Below are 6,241 nucleotides of genomic sequence, written 5' to 3'. Positions count from 1 at the left end.
TGGCACGCTAGCAGGAGACGCTGGTCGTACGGTTAACACAGGGTATATGTGCGGTGAGAGTGTGCAGGGTCTTATCTTGACCACTTGGAGGTGCTTCAAACTACTTTGATTGCAGGTTATAACTCGACGTTGACGGCTATAATGACCCTGGTAGTCGATGAGTCTAAAGACCAAATAACCAACCAGCCAATCTGTTATCAATTTTCTCGGTAGTTTGTCGCATTTTTGATATTACACATTTATTGTGATAACTATGGCTTGCTGATGTTAACATGACCTTTATAGCACTGAGTATGTCACTGTTATACTAACATATTTTCCTCCAGTTACAATAGTAGGAAATTTTTTTTTCATTGAATACATATATTCAAGAAGATTTAAGAAAAGATAACTCAGAAAAGATCTTCGAGATAAAATATGGGATCAAACTTGTAATCAATAACAGATTTACGTTACGCTACTAAATATGTGTCATTCCTTGCGTTCTTACATGTGACTGAAAAGCATGCTTAATGAAAGAAAAGAAGCGAAGATTTAAAACAAGAACCTAAGGTCTTAAAGGAGAGAAATTGAGATTGACGACATAGTTATCGTCTTCCGTCTTCAGTTTTTTTCTCTTTTTATCAAACTTCTAGAAGAGCGCAGGAAATGTTGTACGTGTATCCTTATCTCTGTAAATGTACAATAACCAACGAAAATAATAAGACATCTTTAAGCGAGGTCCAACAGACGAATACTTGCGCCGAGGCAAATATTGAGATCTTACGTATCTTACCCAGGGGATGGAGGAGGAAGAATCCTACCCATATTTGTCTGCCTTGGAAGGCGACTAAGAGGGGCAGGAGCTGGGGGCTGCAAGGTATCATTAATTCTTTTTTTTTTTTTAAGATTAGAACAACAGGAGCCAAGCGAGGATATTTCCTCCAAGGCTCATTTTTGATTGTGTTGTCTCGGTAGGGAGGCGGAGGCAAGTATGTGGTAAAGAGAAAAGATCAGTATAATGGGTGGCAGTATGGTGGGCGGCAGCAGCATGGTGGGCGGCAAAATGGTGGGAAATAGTATTGGTGGGAGGCAGTGTGGTGAGTGGCAGCCACATATGGTGGGTGGCAGTATGGTAGAAGGCAGTATGATGAGAGGCAGGTGTGGTAGTATAATGAGTGGTAGTATGGTGAGTGGTAGTATGGTGGGCGGTAGCATGGTGGAGGCAGTATGGTGAGTGGTAGTATGGTGGGCGGTAGCATGGTGGAGGCAGTATGATGGATGGTAGTATGGTGAGTGTTAATATGATGGTAGGCACTGTGGTCACAGCTGGAAGGCGAAATACAGTGGCTATATTTCTGGACAACTCGAGCAGGATGGATTAACATGGCACGGGGAATCCCCGAGTGGGACCCCCTACTGTCTTCCTCTCCCTCTCACCCCCGCCTCAACTTCCCCCATCATAGGACCTACCGTGCAGGGGGACGGGAAACCCCTCCCCCGTATCCTTCGCTCCTGGGGTTGGCGCTGATGCGGTGGATTTTATTTTCTGCCCACCTAACCCTGTTACGGCTTGTAGCGCATGAGCTGTTGTCTGTGTGGTGTTGATGATTGGACGAGGATTTGGTAAGCAGCTTTCGGCATCGAACCCCAGCGTTGTTGATATTGATTATCATTCCCGCTAACGAGTATACGAGTGAACAGAGAAGGTCAAAGCTTGCCACCTTGCCGCAAACCAGCGTTCCTCCGAACACCTACTCCGGCGCGGGCTTGGTCTTCGTGTTATCCCGCCTTACGTAACAATTGAAATAATACGTTCTCAACCTAGAGTGTTGGCCCACCAGTCACACGGCAGCCAGCCATTAAGAAAAACTGGCCGATAATGTTATATATCACACAGGCCCCCCTGGGCTTGCCGTCAAGTGAGGTTGTGTGATGTAATGTCGTAATTACTGGAGTTGTCGATGCTGACACTGTCTTGTTGAAGGCCATTCCTGCAGTAGCCAGACGGGCGAGTGGGGCGGGGGCCTCCGGTGGCCTCCAGGCAGCGCCGGGTAAGAGGGCCAAGGCAGAATCGAACGTCGCTCCTCACTAGCGGGACGCCACCCTGACCGTCGCACCTCGGGGTAGTAGAGAGTCGCACTTGGCGCGCGTCGGTCGTACGCTCCTCCCTCCGTTACTTGTGGCCCCAAAGAGCGCGCTCGCCTCTACCTCGCCACATAGACTCGTCCCTGTGTTATACCTGGTATGTTGATGTAGTGTTTATCCTTGGACAAGACAGCGTTTGTGGTAGGCGAAGTCACCGCCAGTGGTAGGTGAGGTGGGCAGTAGTGCTTCACGAAGTTATCAAGCGACATCAGTGCCCAAGTACGGATGTCAGTTATTGGTATGAAGTTAGTCGAATGGAAAGTCTGTGGTGCCCATCCTGACCTACTCCCTCTACCATTTCCTTCCACCGTAACCCCAGGATGGGTTATGGTGTTAACCATTTCCTTCCACCGTAAAACCATTTCCTATGGTGTTACTATGGTGTTAACCATCTATTTCGAGGGAATAGTAACCACGGATTAACTGGCCTCGTTGGGGGTGTTACTGTTCACGCCCCAGATGACCTGACCTAACTTATCCCAAGTTCGGTCTGGGTAGGTCGGCCTGGGGAGGGCGTGTGCCTTCGACTAAGGCCAGAACGCTTCCCACGTTAGGCAATGTGTTAAGCACGACGACCGGGATGCCGGGAACACGACGACCGGGATGCCGCTGAGACGACGACTGGGGTGACGGTGGCACGATGTTTAGGGTGCCGGCGTGCCGGTGACCCTGCCACGACGGCTGGGGTGACCCCTGACACCACGGCTGGGGTGACCCTGACACGACGGCTGGTGTGACCCTGACACGACGGCTGGGGTGACCCTGACACGACGGCTGGGGTGACCCTGACACTACAACTGGGGTGACCCTGACACGACGGCTGGGGTGACCCCTGACACGACGGCTGGGATGACCCTGACACGACGGCTGGGGTGACCCTGACACTACAACTGGGGTGACCCTGACACGACGGCTGGGGTGACCCTGACACGACGGCTGGGGTGACCCTGACACGACGGCTGGGGTGACCCTGACACGACGGCTGGGGTGACGGTGGCCGGGGTGAGGGTAGCACGACCCAGGACTGGTATGTGTCGTGAGGGACTCCGATTTCACAAGTTTGTCCTCAAGAGACAAGGGCGCCCCATGCCACTGTGAGGTGCGTGCCTCACAGTGTTGCTGTCGGCTGTGTGAGGTGCATGTGGACAGCCTCTTGTGAGGTGAGGTAGATGATAGAGACGAGTTGACCAACCCATGACAATAACTTCCCCATCCGTAGAGTGAACAACAGTTGTAGATGTGAGAAACAACACAGTATGGAAGGAAATAGTCAACATATATGAATGACCCAGAGAGTGAGGAGGCAATTTTTTTTAGCAAGGCTCTTAAAGATAAAGCCATATTTAAAGTCTAGATTCTGATGTAGAGAATAAAAGATAGGTGCAGGTGTGTGTGTATGGGCCTCCGTGGTGTAGTGGTTAGCGTTGCTGACGCATTCAGGGGCCGACCAGGGTCGAGCTAGTGGGTTCCAGTGGCAGTCGGTCCCCCAGTCAACCCAGTTGCTCATCCTCCTCTGCTGATTGATCGATGAAATGGGTACCTGGGTAACTCTAGGATATATATATATATATATATATATATATATATATATATATATATATATATATATATATATATATATATATAAGATGGAGTGAAAAAGATTTTGAGTGGTCGGGGCCTGAACATGCAGGAGGGTGAAAGGCGGGCAAGGAATAGAGTGAATTGGATCGATGTGGTATACCGGGGTCGACCTGCTGTCAATGGATTGAATCAGGGCATGTGAAGTGTCTAGGGTAAACCATGGAAAGTTCTGTGGGGCCTGGATGTGGAACGGGAGCTGTGGTTTCGGGCATTATTACATGGCAGCTAGAGACTGAGTGTGAACGAATGGGGCCTTTGTCGTCTTTTCCTAGCGCTACCTCGCACACATGAGGGGGAAGGGGGATGTTATTCCATGTGTGGCGAGGTGGCGATGGGAATAAATAGAGGTAGACTATGAATTATGTACATGTGTATATATGTATATGTCTGTGTGTATATATATGTGTACATTGAGATGTATAGGTATGTATATTTGCTTCTGTGGACGTGTATGTATATACATGTGTATGGGGGTGGGATGGGCCATTTCTTTCGTCTGTTTCCTTGCGCTGCCTCGCAAACGCGGGAGACAGCGACATAGCAAAATAAAAAAAAATATATATATATATATATATTGTGTTGGACGCTCCAGTCATAGACCAAAGTCCACGTCAAGGCCAGACCTTACTTGAAATACAAAGAGGTTGATAAAAGGAAAAAAAAAGAAGAGACAAAGGTATTTGCGAATTTTGTAGGAAGTGAAAACCTGCCTTTTAAAAAGTGTCAGGTCATAGCTATCGGTAAAGACATGAGAGAGTAGAGAGTTCCAAAGCTTGGAGGTGTACGGAAAGAAACAATTATCAACATGGCCCACCCTTGAGTTTCCAGTAGCCACATAGTAATCATATGACGAGCAGCGTCCGGGTATTGCGTGGTCTAGGTAATGGTGGTTTTGACAAGGGCGTTTCCTTGCCAGTACCGCCGTAATGATTAACATAAGCCTAAGCCAATGTTGGAAGTTCCTTGTAATAACACCAGGTTTTGAACTACTTCCAGTCCAGTACCTGTGGCATAATCTTACAACTGATTACATCACTTTGATGTGGTTTAGTAATATCGTGTTTGGTGCTCCACGAGTACAATCTCCTCTCTTGGTGTAAGTCTCCAATGCCTCTAGTCGGGTCAGCGATAGTCTGTCAGGAAGCACATGTGTCTGTACCTGAGCGCGTCTGGGACGAAGTGTGCAACGTCGGAACCAAGTTACTCAAGTGACTGGTAACCACAAGTTTCCCTGGGCTTGCAGCTCAGCACACTACCATCCTTCTGTTGCCCCATCGGTTTACAGCGCACCAGACCCACTGTCCTGCCGTCGTGTCTTGCCGGATCTGTTCACCGTAGTGAGGGAGAGCCTGTGACACGAGTCGTAAGTGACTTCGTAGCCTGGATGACGATGCCATCAAGAATACTGATGATGTTGTACTCGAAGTTGCCACCTAAGACCTTCTAAGAGACGCAAGTGATGAAGTACCGCGCGTCCCTCAGTAGCAGAGACACTTGGGTAGAACTTTTTTTCCCCTTGAACTAACTTCTATTTGCATCGAGACGAGTTGTGGCCTCCAGTGGAGGAACGCCTCCTGGTGGTAGAGTCACATCGGCTAACGCTGTGGTCCCGACAGTGACAACCTTGCAGGAGGGAACCAGCCTGGAATGTCGAGGCTTCGTGTGACTGTCCCACTCAGAGATTCTTCTCCCTACCACCGACCACACTGCGCCCAGCCAAGGTGAGAGGCGCGTTTAATGCCTCTGTAGCCATTGGTACCGGATCCAGGTTCTTCGTGATGGCAATAATCAGTTCCCCAGCAATACCTGGGTCGTTGCTCAAGGTTCTTATGTTCCTCGAAGAAAAGCAGGTAATCCAAGCTCCCGTTCCAGTGGCTGAATGCGTTTAGGGGGAACTGGAACTTGGACGCATCAGGATAAACGAAGGGGTTCCCCACCCACGGTAAACTGCATGGACGGCCCTCCTACTCATCTCCGTATGAGATGTGTGACTCCCATCCGGTTGTAGACTCTTCCAGTCCTCGCCAACGGCCGTCCATCTCAGATGGAAGATCGTCCCCATTTTCAAGGTGGGACCCGCTTCAGCGATGATGGATCTTAAGCGACTCGTAAAACAGCAACTGGTTCGGGAGGGTTGTTGAGCGCCGTGTTGCCACAGTCACACGTCTACTTTGGAGATGGCCAGAGTTGTTGGGAATACTCAGTCACAACATACTGTACATCTATGCAGTAATAAGTAGTTGTGATCATACACAAATAACTAGCAACTCATAATCTACGAGACAGCTTTATAATGTAAGCTGCTTCCTAAGCTCTCGGTAATCTCATACTGAGACACAGTCCTCTATATTCCCCTGCTGGGGCATGGCGGGTTCTGACACTTTGACGTGTGTGAGAAAGCCCGCTGCTCCGGGTCATCGTCCAGGATCTGAGAGACACCAGTGTTGCTCAGGATCTGAGAGACACCAGTGTTGATCAGGATCTGAGAGAT

General features: G+C 49.2%; 1 protein-coding gene across 2 annotated transcripts in view; it reads left to right on the top strand.

The window, feature by feature from the left end:
• Positions 1-2,036: 2,036 nt before the first annotated feature.
• LOC139760162 (uncharacterized) overlaps positions 2,037-6,241 on the top strand; it is a 47,307-nt gene continuing 43,102 nt past the window's right edge. Inside the window, exon 1 of one of the 2 annotated variants that reach the window (XM_071683073.1) lies at positions 2,037-2,224. The gene's annotated coding sequence lies outside the window, so the exon portion shown is untranslated. The remainder of the gene's footprint in view (positions 2,225-6,241) is intronic. The other variant, XM_071683074.1, reaches the window with a different exon arrangement.

The sequence above is a fragment of the Panulirus ornatus genome, chromosome 35 (genome assembly GCF_036320965.1).
Source record: "Panulirus ornatus isolate Po-2019 chromosome 35, ASM3632096v1, whole genome shotgun sequence".
Lineage (NCBI taxonomy): Eukaryota > Metazoa > Arthropoda > Malacostraca > Decapoda > Palinuridae > Panulirus > Panulirus ornatus.
Note: the sequence above shows the minus strand (reverse complement) of the source record. Positions and strands in the feature narration are given on the sequence as shown.